General features: G+C 43.7%; 1 long non-coding RNA gene across 1 annotated transcript; it reads left to right on the top strand.

The window, feature by feature from the left end:
- Positions 1 to 14230: 14230 nt before the first annotated feature.
- On the top strand, positions 14231 to 25506 carry LOC135969805 (uncharacterized). Its single transcript, XR_010585210.2, has 3 exons — positions 14231 to 14340; positions 14705 to 14913; positions 23785 to 25506. It is a non-coding gene; the product is annotated as an uncharacterized lncRNA (long non-coding RNA).
- The last annotated feature ends 926 nt before the right edge of the window (positions 25507 to 26432 follow it).

The raw sequence follows: 26432 nt of genomic DNA, 5'->3' as shown, positions 1-26432 counted from the left end.
CATACCCTTTTCCCCTTTTCTTACTCCACTCTAAAGGGTACCACGTAAAAATATTCCATTTCACTAGCTCCTTTGCAGCTAAAGGGCTCTTTACACAATTCTGGCTGATGAGATACAGGCAGAAGTCCCTGGGGGAGGACTCTCCTGTGCTTTTCCTCTTCTGTCTTCCTGAAATGTAGATGTAATAGCTGGAGGAGCAGCAGCCATCTTTTCACCTTTAGAGTCACGTGATGATGATGATGACGCTGAAGACAGTAAACACCTTGTGAGCAGCTTTGTTGGCTTTGGGCTTTTAAACTCGATGTTATGTGAGAAAATTAACCTCGTTATTTGTTGAAGCTACCCTTTGTCAAGTTTTCTGTTTGTGTTAAAAAAAAAAAAAGCCGTATATCTCCATGCTCTCTCACACACCTGGGAGAGTGTTCTTAAACTAGCCTGCTTTAAGTTCATACATTAGAAACAAAGGTGCACTCTTAACAGCAATAAGATAATTAACAAGTCTTTTATTTCCTGCAGTTCATTTTCCTTTTACCTCTTATAAATTTCTTGCACTCATTAAAAGAACCTGCTGAGAACTTATTATCAGCTGAACTCTGGACATAGCATGGTGAGCTGGCCACACAGCATCACTGGCAGTGGTATGCTGATAAATGCTTGAGGGAAAGGAGACCTGGTTTGAGCATTTGTCAATTTCTGGGATGTAAACGCTCCCATCATGGTTGAGCCTCCAACAGAGACCTCGCTGAAGGGAGATTTAGGAAGAGATATTCTCAATTGGTTCCTGGGAGTCCCTGGAGCCGGCTGTACTACCCCCTGAAGACAGTGCCCCGAGAGAGCAGAGCAGGGCCCTTGCTAAAATCATTTTCTTTTCTTTTTCTTTTCTTTTCTTTTCTTTTCTTTTCTTTTCTTTTCTTTTCTTTCTTTCTTTCTTTTTTTTTTTTGAGACAGAGTCTTGCTCTGTCGCCCAGGCTGGAGTGCAGTGGCGCGATCTCGGCTCACTGCAAGCTCTGCCTCCTGGGTTCATGCCATTCTCCTGCCTCAGCCTCCCGAGTAGCTGGGACTACAGGCGCCCGCCACCACACCCGGCTGATTTTTTTTGTATTTTTAGTAGAGACGGGGTTTCACCGTGTTAGCCAGGATGGTCTTGATCTCCTGACCTTGTGATCCGCCCGCCTTGGCCTCTCAAAGTGCTGGGATTACAGGTGTGAGCCACCATGCCCTGCCGCTAAAATCATTTTCTTAAAGGTGAGCCTTAGAGTATAGCTTCTCTAGATAAAAGTCTTTTGATGGGTACATGCATCTCCAGGGTAAATAGCTAGGAAGCTGAGCAGGTTTGGTCATAGGTCAGTGGCTTTCCTTTCCTTTGAATTCCCCAAAAGTCTTGGCAAGAGCTCCATAGCCTTCCCATTTCCTTGTCTCTCTCTCTCTCTCTCTCTCTGTGTGTGTGTGTGTGTGTGTGTGTGTGTATAAAATGCAGGTTTTGAGACACACCATCCTCACTCTAATTTATTTTTTTGGGGGAATTTAATAGACCCATTGTTTTTTTCGTAGAGTTACGTTTGATCATCAATCCTGGGCTGATCTGGTGTGTTTAGAATTAAGATGAATTATTTCTACCTTTAATCAGCTATTAATAATATAACATTTCCTTTTGCTGAAGTTTATATAGAATTCTCTTACTAGGGAGTATCTGAGCCAAAAGAAGCCTGCCACTCAGTGTTGCCAAAGGCAGACTTTTAGTGATGCTAACTAGGGTGCCTCCCCTCTGGGGGTCCTCACCTTCCCCAATCCCACCCACCTGCTTGATATCTTAGAACTTGCCTATGCTCATGGGTTGACCTGTTGAGAGCCTGATTATGCTCACATAAAGTCACAACTTCACTAATTAGGCCCCATTGACTAGGAATTTGTTATACCTCAATGTGTTTAGCTCATGCTTTTTGTTATACTCTGAAGGGAGTGTTTGCTAAGCAAATTAATAGTGTAATCAAGATCCCAGGGAGAATGCTTAAGAACCAAAGCCAATTTACAACAGAATATAATTGATCATTGAGACAAATAGCATAGGATCTTTCCTGAGAAACATCTTTGTAGGCAAATAATCTCAGTTATTTGATACGCCTAGAAATCATAAAGACCTTTGGTCTGAGTGTTGATATGGGTTGGATTTGTGTCCCTGCCCAAATATCATGTCAAATTGTAATCCCCAATGTCAGAGGAGGAGCCTGGTGGGAGGTGATTGGATCATGGGGGCAGAGCTCCCCCTTGCTGTTCTCGTTGTTAGTGTGTTCTCACAAAATCTGGTTGTTTAAAAGTGTGTAGCACCACCCCGTTTGCTCTCTTCCTCCTGCTCCTGAAATGTAAGATGTGCCTGCTTACCCTTTGCCTTCTGCCATGGTTGAAAGTTTCTTGAGGCCTCCTCAGCCATGCTTCCTGTACAGCCTGTGGAACCATGAGCCAATCAAACCTCTTTTCTTTATAGATTACCCAGTTTCAAGTATTTCTTTATAGTATTGTGAGAACCGACTAATATAAATGTGCTCTCCCAAAGTTTATGTGTTAGAAACTTAACCCCCAACTGCAAAGTGTTGGGAGATAGAGCCTAATAAGAGGTGATTAAGTCCTGAGGGATCTGCCCTCATGAGTTGATTCATGTTGTTATCATGAAAGTGATTAGTTATTGTGAAAGTGAGTTGTTATAAAAGCAAGTTTGGCCCCCTTCTCCCTCTTGCTCTCTTGCTCTCATCCTCTCTTGCCCTTCTGTGTCCCACCATGGGATCACACAGCACAAAGGCCCATACCAGATGATGTTGCCATGTTTTTGGACTTCTAGTCTCCAGAACCATAAGCCAAATACATTATTTTCCAGGAATTATTATCTTTATTCAATATTTTTTATATCAATTTTCCTTTTTATTATACTTTAAGTTCTGAGATACATGTGCAGAACATGCAAGTTTGTTACATAGGTATACATGTGCCATGGTGGTTTGCTGCACCCATCAACCCATCATCTACATTAGGTATTTCTCCTAATGCTATCCATTCCCCTGCCCTCCACTCCCTGACAGGCCCCAGTGTGTGATGTTCCCCTCCCTGTGCCCACATGTTCTCATTGTTCAACTCCCACTTATGAGTGAGAACATGTGGTGTTTGGTTTTCTGTTCCTGTGTTAGTTTGCTGAGAATGATGGTTTCCAGTTTCAACCATGTCCCTGCAAAGGGCAAGAACTCATTCTTTCTTATAGCTGCATGGTATTCCATGGTGAATGTGTGCCACATTTTCTTTATCTAGTCTATCATTGATGGGCATTTGGAATGGTTCCAAGTCTTTGTTATTGTGAATAGTGCTGCAATAGACACATGTGTGCATGTGTTTTTATAGTAGAATGATTTATAATCCTTTGGGTATATACCCAGTAATGGGATTGCTGGGTCAAATGGTATTTCTGGTTCTAGATCCTTGAGGAATTGCCACACTGTCTTCCACAATGGTTGAACTAATTTACACTCCCACCAACAGTGTAAAAGCGTTCCTGTTTCTCCACATCCTCGCCACCATCTGTTGTTTCCTGACTTTTTAATTATTGCCATTCTAACTGGGTGCTGAACCCACTACAGTGCAGCAAAGCCACTGTAGCCAGACTGCCTCTCTAGATTCCTCGTCTCTGGGCAGGGCATCTCTGAAAGAAATGCAGCAACCCCAGCCACGGGCTTATAGATAAAACTCCCATCTCCTTGGGACAGAGCACCCAGGGGAAGGGGTAGCTGTGGGTGCAGCTTCAGCAGACTTAAACGTTCCTGCCTGCTGGCTCTGAAGAGAGCAGCAGATCTCCCAGCACAGCGCTTGAGTTCTGCCAAGGGACAGACTTCCTCTTCAAGTGGGTCCCAGAGTCCTGTGCCTCCTGACACCTCCTAGCAGGAGTTGACAGACACATCATACAGGAGAGCTCCGGCTGGCATCTAGCATGTGCCCCTCTGGGACAAAGCTTCCAGAGGAAGGAGCAAGCAGCAATCTTTGCTGTTCTGCAGCCTCCTCTGATGATACCCAGGCAAACAGGGTCTGGAGTAGACCTCCAGCAAACTCCAGCAGACCTGCGGAAGAGGGGCCTGACTGTTAGAAGGAAACAGAAAGCAATAGGATCAACATCAGCAAAAAGGATGCCTGGGTAAAAATCCCATCAGAAGGTCACCAACATCAAAGACCAAAGGTAGATAAATTTCTCTTCATAAAAATTACCCTGTCTCAGGTATTCTGTTATAGCGGCAGAAATCAATTCTAACAAAGCTAGACTTCTTTTTGGATTATTCTAAAATCCAGATTAGTGTGACTTTACCCTAAATTGTGTGAATGAGAACTTTGAGTGTACTTCAAAGACTTTTTCAGATGCAGAATTATATTTTATAAAGATTATATTAGTTTTTAGTCTTAAATAAGATATATAATCTTTTCATATGATTCCAACTTAAATATGGGTAACTTGCTAATCAGTTCACTTCTGTTGTTTAGTTTTCTTAAATTTAAAAATAGCATTTATCTGCCCACATGAAGACTTGACCATAAATGTTCATAGCAGTTTTTATTTACAGTTATCCAGATCAGAAACAATTTAAATGTCCATCAACAGAAAGACAAAGTTTTATTATGTTCACCCAATGAAATGCTACTTACCAATACAAAAGGAACAAACTAATGATACAAGCAACATGGACAAGTCTCCAAAATATTATGCCAACCAAAAGAAGCCAGATATAAAAGTATCCATGCTATATAATTTCATTAATAAGAATCCTAGAAATGTTTAATCTTACCCTACAGTGTCTGAGAGTAGAGAATGGTTGCTCTGGGTGGCCAGCAGTTTAGAACATGGATATCTTTGGGGATAGCTTTGGGGGCTATTATTCAGCCCACCAATTTGCCCTCAGACTCCTAAAGACTTATGTGTGTCTCACATGCAAGATATAGTTACCCTATTCCAACGTTCCCCAAATTCTTAATCTATTGTATCATCAATTCAAGTCCAAAATCTCATCTAAGTCTCATCAGCTCCAAAGTTCCACATCTCATCACTTAAATCATTGAAATCAGGTACAGGTAAAACTCTGGGTATGATCCATCCTGGGGTACAATTTCTCTTCCTCTGTGGACCTATGAAACTAGAAAACAAATTCTCTGCTTCCAAAATACTAAGAAGGGTATAGCATATCAGTTACAGACACAATTGAAAGGGGAGACAATTGAAGGAAAGAAGCCACTGGTTCTTAGCAATTTCAGAATTCAACAGGACAAACTCCATTAGGTTTCAAGACCTAAGAATAATCCTTTGTGGCTTGAGGCTCAAATCTCTGAAGCCATGGGACTGCCTTCTTGGAGGGCCATGTGGTTTGCACACAAGTCAGGCCATCCTCCAGGTAAAATGACATATTGATAGGTTCTTGGGAGTAGGACATAGACATCCTTTGGGAGCTATTTTCCAGCCTAATATGTGTAGTTGCACAGGTGTATAAACTTGTCAAAATGCATTAAAATGTACACTTAAAATGGGTGCATTTTATTTTATTTATTTAGAGACAGTATCACTTTGTAGTCCAGGCTAGAGTGCAGTGGCATGATCATAGCTCACTGTAACCTCGAACCCCTGGGCTCAAGTGATTCTGCCATCTCAGTCTCCTAAGTAGGTGACACTATAGGCCTGTGCCATCATGCCCAGCTACTGTTGCCTAAGCTGGTCTCAAACTCCTGGTCTCAAGTGATCCTCCTGCCTTGGCCTCCCAAAGTGCTAGGATTATAGGCCAAACCTGTCCCATTTTGTTGCATTTAAGAATTATACCTCAATAAAGTTGATATTTTAAGGAAAAATAGGGTTGATTCTTTGTCATATTTGTCACTAAGGATGTTTTCAGACTTAGATGGCTTAAATCCTACAAAGAAATTTGCCATGAAATGTGGAATCAGTTATACAATTATAATTATAACATAATAAATATAATAATTATAAAATTGTTATAATTTACAGACATTGTAAGATCATCCTTCTTATTTCAAAGTGAACTTCAGATAGCAAGAGGCTCATTACAGCTGGTGAACATTTTTGGAAACATTCTTCCCTTTAACTTCAGATGCAAAATGCATTAAAGCAAGGAGTATACTTGACGCCTTAAGCACTGAAGCCTGTCTGGAGTGCTCTACCTTGAGGCTCTGACTTTGGTAGGATAACTGACAGGATCTTTAGCTTTGCTCAAGCTGGTGGTTCCTCTCTTTATTGTTCGTGTACGTATGATTCACATAGCTCTCTAAAGGGAAGTGAAGCACTTGCTTATGGAGCTGTGTTCTAGAGGCTAAGTAATCAAAGAGTGCATGGTGTTGAGTTGAGTTCAGTACGGGAATAGTTAGCTCCAATGAGACACATGTCATATTCTACTTGGGAATTCATAATTCAGCTCAGTGTTTCTTTTAGTGCCTTCTATGGGTTACTTGCACCAGAATCATCTTGCTTTACATAAGAATTCACCTGGACTTGTTGAATGGTACCTTCTTTATCCACACCAAGACCTACTAAATTGTAATTTCTATAAGCTGGAGGCCTGAATTCTGCATTTCTTTTCTTTTTCTTTTTCTTTTTTCTTTTTTTTTTTTTGAGACGGAGTCTCGCTCTGTCGCCCAGGCTGGAGTGCAGTGGCCGAATCTCCGCTCACTGCAAGCTCCGCCTCCCGGGTTCCCGCCATTCTCCTGCCTCGGCCTCCCGAGTAGCTGGGACTACAGACGCCCGCCACCTCGCCCGGCTAGTTTTTTGTATTTTTAGTAGAGACGGGGTTTCACCGTGTTAGCCAGGATGGTCTCAGTCTCCTGACCTCGTGATCCGCCCGTCTCGGCCTCCCAAAGTGCTGGAATTACAGGCTTGAGCCACCGCGCCCAGCGAATTCTGCATTTCTTAAGCTCCCCCGGTGAGTCTCTCTGCTCACCAAAGTCTGAGATCAGTAGATAAAAGAGAATGAGAAAAAGTAGTCAGAGAGGTAGAGGAACCAGGTGGCTGCAGCATCCTAGAAACAAACAGAAGAGCTTCCGGAAGGAGAGTGTTTGTTTCCGCCCTGTCATGTGATATGATGAGATAGAGTAGAATGTTATTGACGGCCAGGAGGTCACTAGTGACTTAAGCACATGCTGCTTAGTGGAGTGGGAAGAGGACAGGGTCCAAGGCAGATGCCCAGGAAGCAAAAAAAAAAAAAAAAAGAAAAAAAAGAAAAAAAAAAAGGCTCTATTAAACTAGACACATTTTGATGTGCAGTTCCAGACCTGGGTACCTACCCTGATATCACATGTAATGCTGTGCATGTGCACAGAGGTATGAGCAGTAATGTTCTAAAGCATTATTTTTAGTGATAAAAACAGGTTTTAATTGTCCATCAGTAGGGGAAGACTAAATACCCCAGATATTGTACTAAATATCTGTACTAAAGACTAAATATTGTACTAAAGACTAAATACTCCAGTGTTGTGGAGCCTTCTGCAGTATTTACAAAGAATTACATGGAATGCCCTTGGGAGAAAAAAAAGTAAGTTGCAATAAAGCTCTATATTTTATAAATGTATCTAAATGTGGAGGGAATGGTCTAAAGAGAATCATACCATGTGATGATTTTAAGTGGCGCTCTAAGGAGGGGACACGATTGGCGGGGGTGGGGTCAAATATCTTCTTTTGTTAAGACACAGCTGTTGTGAATAGTGCTGTGATGAACACACAAATACATGTGTCTTTTTGGTAGAAGGATTTATTTTCCCATTGGGTACAGATGGACATAAAGATGGCAGTGATAGGTACTGAGGACTGTAACCATCTGATGGGTTCTTCCTGCCTGCTGCTAAAGAAATATTAGCAGCAGTGAATCTGTATGGACCTGCAGCCACTTCAATTCTCGCCTCCTCAGAAGAAAGGATTTGACCAAGAGGCGTAAGGCAGAGGGAGAGACCAAGGCAAGTTTTTTAGAGCAGGAATGAAAGCTCATTAAACACTTTTAGAGCAGGAATGAAAGGAAGTCAAGTACAGTTGGAAGACAGCCAAACAGGTGACTTGAGAGGTCAAGTGCACTGTTTGACTTTTGACTTGGGGTTTTCTACCTTGGCATGCTTCCAGGGTGTTGTGTCTCTTCTCCCCTAGTTCTTCACTTGGGGTGGGCTGTCCACATGTGCAGTGGTCTGCCGGCCCTTGGGAGGGGCTGTATTTGTAGTGTGTTTACTGAAGTTGTACACACGTTTACTTGAGGCATCTTTCCCTCGCCAGTTGAATGTTCTTAGGGGAAGGTCATATACCAGTTAAGCTCTGCCATTTTTCCTCTTGTTGTGTGTATGCTTGAGTCCACTTGCTCAACTTCTGAGATCTTACTGGGGAGCTGCTGATCACCAGTTTCAGGTGTTTCTATTGGGGGACTGCCTTTCCCTGGTGCCAGTTGTGACTAATTATTATATTATTTTAGAGAGATAGTTTAAGAATCACCTGATGGTCACCTGACATTCCTGGTTGTGGGGGCCCTCTCCTGCCCTGCTCATGGATGACTAACTACCTACTGTAAAACATCCTCCCCTGTGCTCGCTGCTGATTGGTTGGGGCAGAGATGAAATTATAGGGGGTTGAAGCTGTTCTCCTGCATGCTGAATCACTTATGTGTGGGGCCACAGAATGGGGTGGGTGGGTCTAGGTGGTGCCATGGGTGTCAGACTTGCAAAAAATCTGAAAAGATACCTCAAAAGGCCAAGCTACAATAGTGGTGTTATTTGCAGGAGTAATCGAGGAAGTTGCATAGTTTATAACCTCTGGAATAATGGCTCGTAATCATGCCTGTCTGTACCTTAGCGAGTCTCAGGCTCCTCTCCTCCCCGCAGCCTAATCGCCTCCTATTAGCTTTACAAAAGTGGTTGAGTTCTGGGCAAGGCTTCTTATCATTTAAATGATAGCCTAAATGTCTTTCAAAGTTAGCTAAGCCCGATAGCCCTGGAATAATTAAGGGAAAGGCAAGATGGGGGGCGGGTTAGCTCAGCTCACTGTTAGAATTGCTCTCCTGATACAATTTTTGCGAAGGTAAATTCAGGACTACTTAGGGGGGATGGAGGGGAGCAAGGGATGGAAAACAATCGGTTGCTATGCTTACTACCTGGGTGATGCAATTCGTGCCCCAAATGTCAGCATCACACAATATACCCATATAACAAACCTCACATGTGCCCCCTGCACCTAAAATAAAGGTTGAAATTATTATTAGTTTTTAAAAAAGACACAGCCTTTGTCATACACTTCCTGGGGCTGAAATCCGAGCTTTGCCTTCTACTGTGTGACTTTATGCAAGTTATTTCGTTTATTTGGGACTTAAATTCCTCATCTCTAATATAAGGATAAAATAACATTACCTATGTGTTATACAGCCAATGAGCAAAGTAAAAAAAAAAAAAAAAATCAGAACGTGCTTCCAGGAGGCTTGCATAGACTAAAAACTCCACAAATGTTAGCTATTATTATATTGTGAGCGGTGAGCAAAAATGACTTCAATGTTATGTAAAGCATCTGAATTTTAAACCGTGAGACTGTATCTTCAATGTATTATAAGTGTAATTAATAATCATCATTTAAAAAATAAAGTAACAGAAGTAAAAATGCAGATGACTCTGTCAAGAAGTTTAAAGAAAAGGAGGGGAAGAAAGGCAGCTCTGGGAAAAGAAATGAAACATCTCCATTTAAACATACTCAATGGGCTTCACACTTGTTCACACGTCTGCACTGCAGGTTTAAGTTCGAGGCTCAATACCAGCTAGTTGAGTAACATCAACCCTTAAAACTCACTGCTTTACTGATGATGCAAATGACCTGGAGAGACATAAAATAGGAGCAGAAATTTACCTTAAAAATCACAAATTGATGTCCACGTATTAAGGGAAATGTATCAACATAACTAGAAAGCAGTTGAAGCCAAGAACTAAGGTGCCCTATGGAAAAAATAAAGCATGATTTGCACAGTTCCCAGGTTCAGGACACATTGGTAAACTAGATGGCAAGACTAGATTATTCATGCCTCCCCCTTTTAGACCATATAGGATAACTTTTTGACGCTGCCATGGCATTTGTAAGCTGTCATAGCGCTGGTGGGAGTGTAGTGGTGAGGACGACCAGAGGTCTCTTGTGTTGCCATCTTGGTTTTGGTGGGTTTTGGCCAGCCAGCTTCTTTACGGCAACCTGTTTCATCAGTAAGGTTGTTATGACCTGTATCTTTTGCCCACCTCCTATCTCATCCGGTGACTAAGAATGCCTTAACCGCCTGAGAATACAGTCCAGTAGGCCTCAGCCTTATTTTACCCAGCTTCTATTCACGATGGAGGTGCTCTGCTTCAAACTCCTTTGACAAAACCATCAGAAACCAGAGGGAAGGCAGACACCTCAAGGTGACGCTGGCCAAGAACCAAACAGGCATCGTGTGTCCCAGTGGAGGCCAGCCCAGGACGACACCTGAGCCACAGACGATCCCTCTCACACCCAGATGCTATCTAAGGCCCATGGCAACCGGATGCCACCCTGAGCGTGAGGTAGGAGGCAATTAACCCCTGGTTGGCTGAATTGACCCAGAGAACTGAGTTGACCTTAAATTATCAGTGTTGGACATTCTTCTAAGAAGATGTGGGGAAAGCTTGAGATAGAAATTAAATTCAGACATACTAAGCATGTAAAAATAAGGGATGTTCCATCTGTTGCCCACCCGAGGATAATGGACTGACAATTCAGGGGCGTTAGCAACATGCCAGGCACTGTGCTAAGTAACTGCCACTGATTAGACCATTTAATAATTACAACTGAATGGGCGGTTAATGATTGTTATTTCATTGTTTTAGATGAGAAGCTCAGAAAAGTCAAGTAGCTTCGTTAAGATTGCACAACTATGGCCGGGCGCGGTGGCTCAAGCCTGTAATCCCAGCACTTTGGGAGGCCGAGACGGACGGATCATGAGGTCAGGAGATCGAGACCATCCTGGCTAACACGATGAAACCCTGTCTCTACTAAAAAATACAAAAAACTAGCCTGGCGAGGTGGTGGGCGCCTGTAGTCCCAGCTACTCGGGAGGCTGAGGCAGGAGAATGGCGTAAACCCGGGAGGCGGAGCTTGCAGTGAGCTGAGATCCGGCCACTGCACTCCAGCCTGGGCGACAGAGCGAGACTCCGTCTCAAAAAAAAAAAAAAAAAAAAAAAAAGATTGCACAACTAGTAAATGAGGGAGTCGGGCGTGCTGGGATTTTTAAGGTGCATTTCCCTTCTGAATGGCTGAAAACTGAAATGTGGAGTCAGTGAGACATCCAGCTATCAGCTTTATGCGTTGGGTCCTATGGTAGAGAAAATGCACCTCAGGTCTGAGCCTGAACTTTCACCCTCATGCTCCTTCATAGCCCCGTGTCTCCAGAGCCTAGGCTTCAGACATTGCTCTGCGTCGGGATTCCCCAGACTCTGAGATGGAGATGTGCATGCAGGTGGTGACTGGAAACGGCTCTGAGGAACAGCCCCTGTGAGGGAGGGAGGGAGCAGGATGCCGCAGGAGAAATTGAAGTGCAGTAGGGATGCAACTGAGGCCTCAGCTGATCTCATGGAGAGCTTTGAAGCTTGGGTGGCATTTCAGAGATGCCTTGAATTAAAGTTTCGGGAGCTGGGTCTTTATATCCCAGCATCAATGAGTCACTGGATGCAGGCTACCCCTAAGGAGGAGGTGAAAAGTTGGATAAGGCAGCTCTCTTTGGCTAAAGACAAACTTGAGGAGGAATTCTGGGGCAAGCCAAGAAACACTGCTGGCGTCTGAGCAATGCGCGCCCTGAACCGAGGGCAGGAGTTGGCCAACAGACCTCAGCAACCACTGCAGTCCACCGGCAGCATTCTGCCACGTTCCAGAAGCTCGCTTGATGTAGGCAGAGCTCCTCTGGGATTTGGTTGATCTCTTTTCCTGGAGAAACCTACAATGGAAAGATTATTGAGACAAACTGATGTCTCTATGCTGAAGTGATCTCGGGACAATGACAGATACTCATGACTTCCCCCATCAACTACCCAGTCTTGATCCTCCTCACCCCCAGCTAGCACTGCTAGACCTAGACTTTGATGGTCCAGGGTGGGGGCTGCCCAGACTCTCATGCCTCGGGGTCTCTGTCCTCTGCTCACCATACTTCCTCGGTTTACGACTGAGGTGCCCTCCATTTGTTATCAATATTCGGTCAGCGAGGACTAATAGACACCCCCGTGGATCACGTGGGTGCTAAAAGTGTTCTTCCTTCCTTCCTTGTGCAACAGCAGCTTCCTCTTCTCGGCTCCTGGGTTCAAGCGATTCTCCTGCCTCAGCCTCCCGAGTAGCTGGGACTTCAGGTGTGCACCACCACGCCAGCTAATTTTTGTATTTTTGGTAGAGATGGGGTTTCACCATGTTGGCTAGGATGGTCTTGATCTCTTGACCTTGTAATCTGCCTACCTTGGCCTCCCAAAGTGCTGGGATTACAGGCGTGAGCTGCTGCGCCCCACCAGCAGCCTCTTTTTTAATGATTAGGGCCAATTAGTCCTGCCAGATGGTGACACCTCTTCTTGCTGCTGGTTGTATGGAAAAAGGAGCCTGAAGTGTCAGGGAGGCAGTCCCAGTTTAATGTGTAATGAGACTATTGCTGTGTGTGTCTCTTAGTGGAAAGAGTCCCCTCTGGGGAGTTGCAAGGATGGGAAGCACAGCTCTCTAAGGGAGCCACTGGGAGCAGTGATAAGTAGGGCAGCACTCCTTCCAGCCACTGAATCCCATACTCACGTTAGACCTCCTGGGGACACAGTGCCATGCCTTGGTTATTGATTTCGAGAGAATATTGCATCTTGTAGTGTAGCGCTCCATCCTTGCAGGATATTATCTCCAAGCTGTATCCTCAAAGGGTAGCTTCATTGAGCTATCAGGACAGAAGCTCCAGGGCAGTGCGGGATGTAATGGGACCGGTGAACCCGTGCTCACTTGCACGCTGTCAAACGTCCTTTGCCGTGAAGCAGGTCCCTGGGTCCAAAGGCACGTCATGCAGGATTCACGTGGGTGGACCAGATGTTTTGTAAACCCTTGGATAGCGATGGTGCCTGAAGTTCTGTGGACAGGAAAGCCAAACTCCCACCAGAGTATGAGTTAATTCCTGTCAAGCAGAATCATTCCCTTCCAGAGTGGCTGGTTGGTCTCTGAGTGATTGTGCCGTACTGGGGGCTCAGGGTTGTTCTCTGTGGCTTGCAGGTTGGGTATTTAGTAGCTAGATCAGCCTTGGTGAGTTGGAGACCATGCTGTTGGGTCCGTGCATAGCCTCCTTCCCTGTCACCACGGCTGCTTTGTTCATGGGTCCATTGTGCCACTATTGGAGTGAGCAGTGAGTGAGGAGGGCTGAACCTCAGTTAGCTGAGTCATTCTGCCCCCTTGGTTGTTTGATGTCTCTTCCACGGTAAATGCTCTCTTGTGGAAACTAAGTAGGACATGACCATCTTTATGTTTAATGCTCATCCTGACAGGAGCATTCACAGGCCTTGTTGTCCCAACCTTTGAATCTTTCTTCTTCTAAGTCACTAACAACCAGCCAAGCCATTCACCACTGCCAATGGATCTATGTATGTTTTAACCTCGGGCCACTTTTGTTTCTGCTCCAAGTAGATGACATTGGGAAGAAGTCCCTCGTTACGTCTTTCAGAGGCACCCCAAGTTCTCAGGGGCTGTAGTGCAGGAAGAGTCCATTTTCAGCTAGTACCATGTAGCAATCTGCCATCTGTGAACCAAGCATTTCCCTCCCTGCTAAGTAGGTAAAAAGGGACAAGCCCCTTTCCCTGCCACTGTGTGGTCACAGGTGTTAACTGAAGGGAAAACACTAGTTAGAAGTGGTGGACGACAGGCAGGGCTGGGTGTGGAATGGTGTCTCAGACACCTGCCAGTGCAACTTACAAGTGCCTTCTGGCCCTACTGGTGCTCCGTCATGAGAATTATTTGCAGATTGCTTGTCTGACCTTATGAGTTAGGGGGTCCTGACCTGAACCCAGGTCATGGTGGGCTGGCTGCATGGTCACTTGTTGCCATGGTTAGGTAGCAGGACAAAGCTTTTTTCAAATAGTGCATATTTTTCTGCTGCTAATGACGTGAGCTTGCTCTAGACCTAAGGGTCTGCGCTGTGATTCTCCTGTTGAGCCTTGTCTTAAATGCCACCTGGTGTCTTTTCCCACTAGGGCCTGCTGGGCTGTGTGGACCAAGCAGCTGGAACACTTGCACCTCAGCCTGGACCTGCTCTTCCTTCTCTGGGTCTCATGCAAAACTGGCATCTTTCATGTCACAGGGTAAGTGTGTTTGAGCAATGTTCCCAAGGGTGGGAAGTGCTGCCTCCAGAATCCAGAGAAGTCTGCCTGGCCTTGTGCTTCCTTCTTAAAGATGGGAGGTGTAAAGTGCAATGATTTTATATTTTACTTTAGAGGGACTGTCCCAGCAAGCCCCAGACCACTGGATCCTTACAAACATTCTGATCTACAGGGTCCCTGGTCTTCACAGGGTTTCTCTCTTATCTTTCTTCCCACCTCCTGGCAACATACTTGCTACATTTTGTTCATTCAGCCTTAATGTGTCCACATGGTGGACCAACACGATGCTCTGTGGAACGTCTATGTGGTCCCAGTCTTTTCAGCCTGTATCCTGATATCCTGACAGAGAGCTGGAGAATTAACATCACCCTGGGAAGAGCCGCGAATGAGTACTGCTATCCATCCCACGTGAGCGCGAGCTGCTCCTACTCCTCCCTGCTGATAAAGAGGAGAAACTACATTCATCGGATCCTTGGCTGTGTGCCATGTTTGTGGTCACTGGCTCTAGGAAAAGTACCACGTGGGCTCAGCAGCTGTGCTTGGGACTACACTAGGGTGAGTTTGCAGTCCTTCACTTTCACCTTCTAAGATGTCTGTGGCTTGGAAGGAGCCTGATTAGTGAATGAAAAAGGGATATGATGGAATCCATTGGCCTTGCTTCCCCTGCATCTACTGTTTCCCTTGGGATACAATATTATTTTTGATTTACTGTCTTGGCCTGAAGGCAAACATAAGTTTTTGCTTGGCTCTCCCCGCTTTGATAGCTCTTACCCTGCAGAACAAGGAATCTACACCTGGTGTATTCGTTTATTAGGGCTGACATAACAAGTACCACACTCTGGGTGGCTTAAACACAAGAAATGTGTTGTCTCAGTCCTGGAGGCCAGAAGTCTGAGGGCTGGCTCCTCTGAGGTCGTGAGAAGGGATCCACTCCAGGCTCTCCCACAGCTTCTGCTGGTTGCTGCAGCCGCTGGTGAGCTTTGGCTTGTAGAAGCATCGCTGGGGTCTCTGCCTTCATCTTCATGTGGTACTTTCTTGTGTGTGTGTCTCTGTGTGTACATTTCTGTTTTATAAGGACGCCAGGCACATGGGTTAGGGCTCACCCTAGTGACCTTATCGTAACTCATTACATCTACAATGACCCTTTTTTCAAATAAGTTCACATTCTGAGGTACTGAACATCAGGACTCCAATATATAATTTTTTTTGGGGGGGGGGAAGACACAATTCAGCCCGTGACTTGTGGGTTTTGCCAACTGTCAAGTGTGCCCACCCCAATTACACATGGTGGACGGGGAAGCACCCACTGGGTGAGTCTATGGGCCTGATGGGCCTGGGCCAGGACTGACTGACTTCCTTCCTTCCTTTTCTTTTTTTTTTTTTTTTTTTTTGAGACGGAGTCTCGCTCTGTCGCCCAGGCTGGAGTGCAGTGGCCGGATCTCAGCTCACTGCAAGCTCCGCCTCCCGGGTTCACGCCATTCTCCTGCCTTAGCCTCCCGAGTAGCTGGGACTACAGGCGCCCACAACCGCGCCCGGCTAATTTTTTGTATTTTTAGTAGAGACGGGGTTTCACCGTGGTCTCGATCTCCTGACCTTGTGATCCGCCCGCCTCGGCCTCCCAAAGTGCTGGGATTACAGGCGTGAGCCACCGCGCCTGGCCCCTTCCTTCCTTTTCTTTCTTTCTTTTCTTCTTTCTTTCTCATCTCCCTTCCCTTCCCTTCCCTTCACTTCCCTTCCGTTCCCTTCCCTTCCCTTCCCTTCCCTTTCCTTTCTTTCCCTTCCCTTCCCTTCTCCTTCCTTCCTTTCTTTCTTCCTTCCTTCCTTCCTTTTTCTTTCTTTTCTTCTTCTTTCTTTTCTTCTTTCTTTCTCATCTCCCTTCCCTTCGCTTCCCTTCCCTTCTCCTTCCTTCCTTCCTTCCTTCTTCCTTTCCTTCCCTTCCCTTCCCTTCCCTTTCCCTTCCCCTTCCTTTCCCCTTCCCTTCCCCTTCCCTTCCCCTTCCCTTCCCTTCCTTTCCTTTCCTTTCCTTGATATGAGGTCTCACTCTGTCACCCAGGCTGGAATGCAGTGGCATGATCTCAGCTCAATGCAAACTCCACCTCCCTGGCTCAAGTGATCCTCCCGCCTCAGCCTTGTGAGTAGCTGGGACAATAGGTGCATGCCACCATGCCCAGCTAATTTTTGGTATTTTTAGTAGAGATGGGGTTTCACCATGTTGCTCAGGCTGATCTTGGACTCCTGAGCTCAAGTGATCTTCCTGCCTCAAGCTCCCAAAGTGATGGGATTGCGGGTGTGAGCCACCATGCCCAGCCCAGTTAATAATTTCTAATGCTATAAAAGCCTCTTTCTAAATATAAATACATGCTTTTGTTTTCATCTGGGCCATATCATTCCAACTTAGTTTTAGTCCAAGTTATAGAGGTCCACGTATTTATTTTCTTAATAATCATCTTTAGCACTCATTCATTCATCCATTTATTTTCCATTGAGTGCTTATCCATCACAGGTAGTGCCCTAGATTCTGAGGACACATTGTAAACAAATAAGAAAATAGATCCTTGCTCTTGCATAGTACACAGAGTGTTATGGCTAATTTTAGCTTGGATTATGAAAGTATAAATACAATTTCATTTTATTCAAGAAGAAAATATGGCTGGAAGATGATCATTCATGGACTTTATAATTAGTATAATTTTCAGTCTTCTTCCAACTTTAGGATGAGCATTCACAGGATTACTGAGTCGCCCAACCTCACTGAATCAAATGAAATATGGGTGTGTGTGTCTCTGGGGTGGCTGTGGAGGGAACCAACCCAGGGATGTTATTAAAGTAAAATTTTATATCCAAGGCTTTCTCATTCAGTACATCACCCGGCAGTGCCATCTGGCGGTTAGAATGAAGGGAAACATTTCAATCCACACTGATAATTATAGGAACCTGGGAACCGTGGGGGCTCCCGTGCTCACTTCCTAACAGGGTGTCGGGAGGGTCGTGCACTAGAGCCCCCAGTGAGTACCTGTCTCAGTGCTTAGTTGCACCACTGGGGAGGCATCATCCAGCCTGAAAGTGCCCTCCCTCATGACTCGTCCCTCCCCTAATACAAACACCGCACAGATGGGGTCCAACCAAAAGTCCCCAACCCTTACCCCAGCTTAGATTCATTTGAGTGATTTATTTTATTTTTATTTTATTACTAGCCACTCTAAAAACAAGAACTTTTTCTTTTTTAAAAAAATTTATTTTAGGTTTGGGGGTACATGTGAAGGTTTTTTTACATAGATAAACACGTGCCATGGGGGTTTGTTGTACCTATTTTTACATCACCCAGACATTAAGCCCAGTACCCAATAGTTATCTTTTCTGCTCCTCTCTCTCCTCCCACCCTCCCCCGTCCCAGTGTTTGCTGTTTCCTTCATTGTGTGCATAAGTTCTTATCAGTTAGCTCCCACTTATAAGTGAGAAAATGCGATATTTGGTTTTCTGTTCCTGCATTAGTTTGCTGAGGATGGTAGCCTCCAGCTCCATCCGTGTTCCAGCGAAAGACGTGATCTTGTTCTTCTTTACGGTTGCATAATATTCCATGGTGTATATGTACCACATTTTCTTTATCCAGTCTGTCATTGATGGGCATTTAGGTTGATTCCATGTGTTTGCTGTTGTGAATAGTGCTGCAGTGAACATTTATGTGCATGTGTCTTTAAGGTAGAATGATTTATATTCCTCTGGGTATATACCCATTAGTGGGATTGCTGGGTCGAATGGTAGTTCAGCTTTTAACTTTTTGAGGAATCACCATACTGCTTTTCACAATGGTTAAACTAATTTACATTCCCACCAACAGTGTATAAGGATTCCCTTTTCTCTGTAACCAAGCCATTATCTGTTATTTTTTGACTTTTTAGTAATAGCCATTCTGACTTGTGTGAGATGATATCTCACTGTGGTTTTGATTTGTATTTCTCTCATGATCAGTGATATTGAGCTTTTTTTCATATGCTTCTTGGCCGCATGTATGTTTTCTGTTGAGAAGTGTCTGTTTATGTCCTTTGCCCACTTTTTAATGGGGTTGTTTTTCTCTTGTAAATTTGTTTAAGTTCCTTACAGATGCTGGATATTAGACCTTTGTCAGATGCATAGCTTGCAAATAGTTTTTCCCATTTGGCAGGCTGTGTGTTTACTCTGTTGATAGTTTTTTTTTGCTGTGCAGAAGCTCTTAAGTTTAATTAGATACAATTTGTCAACTTTTGCATTTGTTGTGATTGCTTTTGGTGTCTTTGTTATGAAATCTGCCTGTTCCTAGGTCCAGGATGGTATTGCCTAGGTTGTATTCCAGGGTTCTTATAGTTTTGGGTTTTACATTTAAGTCTTTAATCCATCTTGAGCTGATTTGTGTATATGGTGCAAGGAAGGGATCCAGCTTCAATCTTCTGCATATGGCTAGCCAGTTGTCCCAGCACCACTTATTGAGTAGGGAGTCTTTTCCCCATTGCTTGCTTTTGTCAACTTTGTCAAAGATCAGATGATCATAGATGTGCAGCTTTACTTATGGGCTTCTATTCTGTTCCATTGGTCTATATGTCTGTTTTTGTTCCAGTACTACCGTGCTATTTTGGACACTGTAGCCTTGTAGTATAATTTGAAGTCAGGTAACATAATTCCTTCAGATTTGTTCTTTTTGATTAGATTGCCTTGACTATTTGGGCTCTTTTTTGGTTCCATATAAGTTCTAAAATATTTTTTTCTAGTTCTGTGAAGAATGTCATTGGTACTTTTATAGGAATAGCATTGAATCTATAAATCGCTTTGGGTGGTATAGCCATTTTAATGATATTGATTCTTCTTATCCATGAGCATGTGGTGTTTTCCCATTTGTTTGTGTCTGTTCTGATTTCTTTGAGCAGTGATTCTTTTATAATTCTCATTGTAGAGATCTTTCAGCTCCCTGGTTAGCTGTATTCCTGGGTATTTTATTTTTGCGTGTCACACTTGTGAATGGGATTGCCTTTCTGATTTGGCTCTCAGTTTGATTGTTCCTGGTGTATGGGAATGCTAGTGATTTTTGTACATTAATTTTATATCCTGCAACTTTGCTGAAGTTGTTTGTCAGCTGAAGAACCTTTCAGGCTGAAGCTACAGGGTTTTCTATATATAGAACCATGTCATCTGCAAAAAGAGTTAAGTTTGGCTTCCTCTCTTCCTATTTGGATACCCTTTCTTCTTTCTCTTGACTGATTGCTCTGGCTAGGACTTCCAAGACTAGGCTGAGTAGAAGGGGTGAGAGAACGCATTCTTGTCTTGTGCTGGTTTTCAAGGGGAATGCTTCCAGCTTTTGCCCATTCAGTATAATGTTGGCTGTGGGTTTGTCATAGATGGTTCTTATTCGTTTGAGGCATATTCCTTCAATACCTAGTTTATAGAGAGTTTTTAACATGAATGGATGTTGAATTTTATCAAAAGCCTTTTCTGCATTTGTTGAGATAATCAAATGGTTTTTGTCTTTAGTTCTATTTATGTGATGAATCACATTTATTGATTTTCATATGTTGAACCAAACTTGCATCCTGGGGATGAAGCCTACTTGTTCATGGTGGATTAACTTTTTGATGTGCTGCTGGATTCAGTTTGCAAGTACTTTGTTGAAGATTTTTGCATTGATGTTTATCAAGGATATTGGCCTGCAGTTTTCTTTTTTGTGTGTGTCTGTGCTAGGTTTTGGTATCAATATGATGCTGGCCTTATAGAATGAGTTGGGGAGAAGTCTTTTTCCTCAATTTTTTTGCAGTAGTTTCTGTAGGAGTGGTACCAGCTCTTCTTTGTACATCTGGTAGAATTGGGCTCTGAATTCATCACATCCTGGGCTCCTTTTGATTGTAGGCTATTTATTACTGATTCAATTTTGTAGCTCCTTATTGGTCTGTTCCTGGAATCCACTTCTTCCTGGTCCCATCTTGGGAGGGCGTATGTGTCCTGGAATTTATCCATCTCTTCTAGGTTTTCTAGTTTGTGTGCATAGAGGTCAAATGAGAATTTCTGTATTTCTTTCTTTCCTTCTTTTTGTGTTGAGACAAGCTCTTGCTATGTTGCCCGGGCTGGTCTTGAACTCCTGGGCTCAAGTGATCCTCCTGCCTCAGCCTCCCATGTAGCTGGGACTACAGCTGTATGCCTATTTTTATTGCACTTTTCTTCCACCTGACTGTAAGCTCCATGAGGGCAGAAGCCATGTCCGTTTCACATCCCCAAGGCACCAAAACCAGTATCTGATATGTGATATGTGCTCTCTGTGTGTTGAGAGAGTGAATGGGTGTAGGGGGTGCCTGTGTTGTAAATCATGTTCTGGAGGTTATCTCATCTCCTTGGAGGCTTCCCTTGGGCCAGGTCAGGCATATGACGAATCCCTAGGCTCTCTCTGCCAGCGTGGTGGCAGGTTCTTTTCCAGGTCTGATAATTCATCAGTAGTAATTGATATGAGGAGAGACAGAAGAAACAGACAGGAACTAGAATCCGTAGACTCCTGTGCATGTGATATATGCCAATACAACTTAACACTGCTACACATGACACCACTCTCACTAAAGGTCACTGGTCCCTAAAGTATTTTCCTATAAGTATTACATGTAGACTGTATAAAAAAATCAGTTTGGCTTGGTGTTCATGTGTTCTTCCTGCCATGCTGTAAGGCCTGCTGTGTGCTCCAGTCACTGAGGTTAGTGAGGCTGATAGGGAGTCATTTCCACTGGCAACACCCTGGGCCAAGCGTTATTCTCATACTCACAAAGCAATCCTTGGCAATTTGACATGTGGAAACATCTTCATGATTTAGCTTTCGATTAAACTTTTTTTTTGTCTTAGACTTTTTAAAAATAACCTTTTTGCTTTAGAATAGTTTTATACATACAGAAACTATAGTTTTATACATACAGAAATCTATAGTATAGATAGTTTTATACATACAGAAATCTATAGTATAGATCAGTAGTCCCCCAACCTTTCTGACACCAGGGACCATTTTCATGGAAGACAATTTTCCACGAACCTGAGGTGAGGGAGATGGTTTCAGGATAAAACTGTTCTACCTCAGATCATCAGGCATTAGATTCTCATAAGGAGCATACAACCTAGATCCCTCGCATACACAATTCACAACAGGATTCACACTTCTATGAGAGTCTGATGCCACCACTGATCTGACAGGATGCTGAGCTCAGGCAGTAATGTGAGCAATGTGGAGTGGCTATAAATACAGATGAAGCTTTGCTTGTTCAGCCGCCACTCACCTCCTGCTGTGAAGTCCAGTTCCTAACAGGCCACAGACCAGGACCAATCCATGGCCCAGGGGTTGGGGACCCCTGGAATAGAAGGTTCCTGTATACTCCATACCTAGTTTCTCGTGTAATTAACATCTTACATAAGTATGGTACATGAAAAATATCAGGCAAATCTCAGTTGAGAAACATTCAACAGGATACTTGACCAGTACTGCTCAAAACTGTCCTAGTGGCCAGAAACAAGAAAGACCTGAGAAGCTGTTACAGCCAAGTGGAGCGTAAGAAGACATGATGGCTAATGTAATGTGGTGTCCTGGATGGAATTCAAGAGAGGAAAAGGGCATTAGGGAAAAACTGAAGAAATAAATCTGAATAAAGTGTGGACGTTGGTTAATATTCATGTGTCAATATTGGTTCTCATCAATTGTGACATGTTTACCATACTAAGGTAAGATGTTAATAACAGGGGAACTGTGAGCGGGGATATATGGGAATTCTCTGTATGATCATATTACTTTTTCTGTGAATCTAAAACTACTCTAAAATAATTTTATTTAACAACAACAAAAAATCAGGTACTTCAAAACAAAACCGACCACAGCCACCCAAAGTGAACAGAGTCTATGTCACGTGGCTGGTGGATTGAACTGCAGGTGGAAGTAATTTAACCTGTAGAAAGAGACATTTTAAACCATATCTTTCATTGAAATAAAAGTTTTTCAAATGGGAGATTAGATTAGTGAAGCATCTTATAAACTTTATCATGAATATCTGAATTAAAAGATGACACAGTAGAGTGAGAAGAATACAGGGAGACTCTGAAGTCAATGTTAGAGACAAAACTCTTGGCTTCCCAATAGCATGACTCTTGGCAATATCATGAGATCTTTAGAGCCTCCGTTTAGTCCCCATAAAGTGGGTATAATAATACCCACCTCTCACCATTGTAAGGCTGATTGAATGAGACTGTAGGTACAGCCCCCTACAAAGTACCTGGCACAGGAAAGCAATCGTTCCACCCAGGCAATTCTGAAATCTGTAAGACAGAAAACCAAGAAGGGCAGCTGGAACTCGGTGCCAGTGCAAGTTCAGGTGGAAGTCCTGCTTTTTCTGGGAATCCTCCTTTCTGCTCTTAAAGCCGTTCAACTGATTGGATCAAGCCCACTCAGACTATCTGGATAATCTCTTTTACTTCAGATCGAATTAATGTTACTCACATCTACAGAACGCCTTCCCAGAAACATCCTTATTAGTGTTTGATTGAATAATTGGGGACTAGAGCCTGGCCATGTTGACACCGAAAACTGGCCGTCTGTCTGTTCCTTCCCTCCTTCCCTCCCTTCCTTCCTCCCTCCCTCCCTCCCTCCCTCCCTCCCTCCCTCCCTCCCTCCCTCCCTCCCTCCCTCCCTTCCTTCCTTCCTTCCTTCCTTCCTTCCTTCCTTCCTTCCTTCCTTCCTTCCTTCCTTCCTTCCTTCCTTCCTTCTTTCCATCCATCCATCCATCCATCCATCCATCCATCCATCCATCCATCTATCCACCCACCCACCCGTCCATCTATCCATTCATTCATTTTTCCATTTATCCTTTCTTCTTTCCATCCATCCTTCCATTCCATCCATCCACCCATCCATCCATCTACCTACCTGTTTATCATGAACACTGTTCTTCTGTACAATAACTGAATGAAAGGTCATACCCATTAAAAAAATTCTGAGTTATATGGGTCAAGGTGAGCACACTTACTTTGTAAAGTGCCAGGTAGTAAATATTTTCAGTTTGTGGTCCCTTTGTCTCTGTCACAACTCCTCAGTTCTGGTGCTGAGTACAAAAGCAGCCACAGACAATATATGAGTGAGTGGGCGTGACTCTGTCTGATGAAACTTTACACAAAATGGATGCCAGGCGGGTCTTTGCCCATGGACTGTGGCTAGCTGACTTCTGATATAAACCAGTTGTAAAGGGGTGTTTCTAGAAAGCACTGACTGAGGGGAAAGGGAAGCTAGTGAAAGAAGCTTGGCTATGGTAGGTCTACAGAAAAAGAGACAGAGGGAAGAGCACTTCATTAGGGTTCAGAGCAAGGCAGGAGTGTGAGACCATGGCAAGTGCTGTACTCAGTGCACCCTCAGTCATGCTCTCACCAATTGTTGGGTTTTCGTCCTTCCAGGCACATGACCTTCTCTGCCCCGTTGAAGTCAGGTGTTGCCATGTGATTTGATTTGGACAGTGAAACATGAGAAGAAATATTATGGGGGAAACTTTAAGAGCAGCCCATGTTTGTCACATTTCTGTCCCTAAGGCAGCAGTTTTAGGATGAAGCTTCTACCAACCTGACTGTCTAAGTAAGAGGAGCAGAATCCCCTCACCCACCAGTGCTATGTGAGTAAAATATAAATTTTGGTTGTGTTAAGCCCCCAATATTTTGTGTTTGTTACCAAACAGAACCTGGCCTATCCTGTCTGATATACCTAATGACACCAGCCATATTTAACTAAAATTGCATTCCTTGTTACCGTCTAGCTTTAGTATGCTACCTTATTTGTCTTCATAACACTTTCTACTGCCTTACATATATTTCTTTGTTCATTTACTTGCCTGTTTTCTCTGCTGGAATACAAGCTTCCCAGAAGCAGGGATTTCTGATTATTGCTCTTAAATTTTGGCATGTATTTACTATGTGACATCATCAACATCACCAAAAGCATCAACAACAAAAACAGGTGCTTAGTCCTTACAAAACTATGTGAGGTAGATAGTACCATTAACGTTGTTTTTCCTTATAGGTGAATTATTCTCATTTTACCTATGAAAAATGCACTAGTTGTCTATTGGTATGTAACAAATTGCCACAAAAGCAGCTTAAAACATCACACATTTATTATGTGTGAGTCAGGTGTCTGGGCACAACTTGTTGGTCCTTTGTTCAGGGTTTCTTGAGAGACTTCAATCAAGGTACTGGTGAGGGCTAAGGCCTCATCTGAAGGCTCCACTGGGGAAGGATGGACTTTGAAGCTCACATGGCTATCGGCAAGCCTTTATTTCTTGCAGGCTGTTGGACTGAGGGCTGAAGTTTCTAACTGGCTGTTCAGGAGAGTCTGCCCTCAGTCTTGATTCCTTGACATGTGGGCCTCTCCAACATGACACCCACACCATCCAAGTGCACCTGCTGAGAAGGGAATAGAGAGACTCTGCTAGCAAGACGGAAGCTGCAATCCCATGGAATCACAGAAGTGACTTTTGCCACAGTCCATGATTTAGAAGCAAGAGAAGCAAGTCAGAAGTCCCAGCCCCACTCAAAGGGAGGAAATTACACAGAGTATGATTACTGGAGGCAGGGATTACTGAAGCCATCTGAGAGTTTGCCTTGAACAAGGCACTTGGAATTCAGAGAGGTTACATAGTGGGTCAGTGGTAAAGATCGTGTCACCCTGACCTCACTGAGACCCAATAGGATATAAAGGTTATGGGTCAAAAGGTAGAATGTATTCCCTAAAGCAAGGCACAAGTATTAATTTTGTTTCAATTAGGGCCAGAATCAGGATCTTGAGTGACACACATCTTCTTTGTAAAAAAATATGAAATCAGAAATGAATCTTTAAGAAATTAGCTGTTGATTGCATGAAATTATTAAACAAATTACTTGGATCTAAAAAATCTTTGGGCCTGGCATGTACGGGCTCAAGCCTGTAATCCCAGCACTTTGGGAGGCCAAGGCAGGTGGATCATTTGAGGTCAGGAGTTCAAGACAAGCCTGGCTAACATGGTGAAACCACGTCTCACTTGAGCCTGGGAGGCAAAGGTTGCAGTGGGCTGAGATTGCACCACTGCACTCCAGTCTGGGCAACAGAATGAGACCCTGTCTCAAAAAATAAAATAAAATAAAATAAAATGAAGTCTTGTATCTTCAGGTAATACAATAAATTCTTATCTCTGTATTAATAATAGAATTAAGTAGAAATATTTTCATTTATTCCTCTTTATATGAGTACTTTTATTTGGGGCAACAATGTATCCAGCTAAAAGAATATATTTCTTATCTTTCTTTGCAGGAGGTGTAGACATTTGACTAAATTCTAGCTATTGTGTTATGTGGGCTTCTTGGAAGATTCCTTATAGCTGGGTGATGTGGTTTGGCTGTGTCCCTACCCACATCTCATCTTGAATTCCCATGTGTTGTGGAAGGCACCCTGTGGGAGGTAATTGAATCATGGGGGTGAATCTTTCCTGTGCTGTTCTTGCGATAGTGAATAAGTCTCATGAGATCTGATGGTTTTTAAATGAGGAGCTCCCCTGCACAAGCTCGCTGTCTTTGCCTGCTGCCATCCATGTAAGATGTGACTTGCTCCTCCTTACCTTCCGCCATGATTGTGAGGCTTCCCCAGCCACATGGAACTGTAAGTCCAACAAACCTCTTTCTTTTGTAAATTGCCAGTCTCGGGTATGTCTTTTATCAGCAGCGTGAACATGGAGTAATACACTGGGTGATCAGCTGGTCATCACATTCTTTGTAGATTCCCTTCTTCTTGCTGCAGCCACGAGCTAGGCAGGGAGAGGATATTGAGAACAAATTTTCATGCTGAGGATGGCAGAGGAGAAAGATGAAAGGAGTCTAGGCCTGAAGACATTGTGAAGTGGTCTGGGACTGTACCTCCCAACTTCTTTGTGCAAGAGAGTAATGCCTTACATGCATGAATCTGTTATTTCAGGTTTCTTTTATATGCATTTGGATTGCCTGTGGCTGAAACGAATCTTGACACAATAGAAAGTATTTACACCCTAGAGAGCTGTGCTAAAGAACCTATTTGCCATCTCATC

This window comes from Macaca fascicularis, chromosome 3 (genome assembly GCF_037993035.2).
Source record: "Macaca fascicularis isolate 582-1 chromosome 3, T2T-MFA8v1.1".
NCBI classification, from domain to species: Eukaryota; Metazoa; Chordata; class Mammalia; order Primates; family Cercopithecidae; genus Macaca; species Macaca fascicularis.
This window is presented reverse-complemented; position numbering and strand designations above follow the sequence as displayed.